At 48.2% G+C, this 1,045-nt stretch overlaps 1 protein-coding gene across 1 annotated transcript in view; it reads left to right on the forward strand.

The window, feature by feature from the left end:
* The window catches only part of Add2 (adducin 2), a 95,144-nt gene that overhangs the window by 57,455 nt on the left and 36,644 nt on the right, over nucleotides 1–1,045 (forward strand). The window contains exon 2 of the mRNA XM_021164098.2: nucleotides 141–242. The gene's annotated coding sequence lies outside the window, so the exon portion shown is untranslated. The remainder of the gene's footprint in view (nucleotides 1–140; nucleotides 243–1,045) is intronic.

Below are 1,045 nucleotides of genomic sequence, written 5' to 3' on the forward strand. Positions count from 1 at the left end.
GTGATTAGCTTTTAAACACTCATTTCTAGATCATTTCTAAGTGGGTCCCAGCAACTGTGGATGAGTCAGGTAAAGAGCTTCGCCTGACTTAGGTGGTGATTAGTGAAGCCGAGGTACTGATGTCTGCACTTTTTTTTTAGCAGTTCCTACCCGGCTGTGTGAAGTGTGGCTGTGCCAGCCCTCCTAATTGTGAAGACCTGTCACTGAAGACAGAGACTGGACAGGCCCAGTTCAGCCTACTGGTAAGTGGTCGATGGCTTTTGGAGACCATAGGGGAAGTTTACTGAGAGCGATGGTCTAGACATTCAAGATATTGCTCTGAACTCCCATATCAGACTGAGAGATACATAGAATATTGTTAGCACTCCATACCCGGTCCCATCCTTAGATGTGCTGGAGCCCTTTGCAGCACCCAGAGACATTGACTCCAGGAAAACCAGATAGCCAGTACTCTGTCTCCCTTTATCAGCTGTTCCTGTTGGTGGGAAGTCCTTTCTCAGGCCNCCCAGGAAAATCTGTCTGTAGTTCCCCTCTGCCAGTTGACTCCCAGACCAGGAAACTAGCCTAAGCTCTCATCCCACAAAGTGGCTTGCTATGTGTTTGGGGGCAGTGGGAAGGNGCAGAGGAGTGANGGTCTGAGCTAGACAGGGTTCCAGCTGAGTAAATGCTGCCCATGAGACCTCATGAGGTTAGGTGGCCTCTCAGTGGATGTCTGAACATGAAGACAGTAGCACCCACCAATAGAGAGGGCCTGGGTATAAAAATCATGGTGGAGAAGAGAAGTTGCTGGGACCTACAATCTCATTTTGCCAAGGAATCAATGCCTAAGATAACAAGACCCTTATGGGCACNTGTGGAGCCCCAAACCACCTTCACGCCTGTATGGCATGGTTAGAAGCTTATGAAGAGGGGAGGGAATCCTGTAACCCTTCCTTAGATCCAATAATTTATTGGAATGACTCTAAAACACACCAGAAATGCTTTGTTTGCAATCGTGGTTTCACTATAAAGGCACAGAGTCAGGGATAGCTGGTGGAAGAGATGC

The sequence above is a fragment of the Mus caroli genome, chromosome 6 (genome assembly GCF_900094665.2).
Source record: "Mus caroli chromosome 6, CAROLI_EIJ_v1.1, whole genome shotgun sequence".
Lineage (NCBI taxonomy): Eukaryota > Metazoa > Chordata > Mammalia > Rodentia > Muridae > Mus > Mus caroli.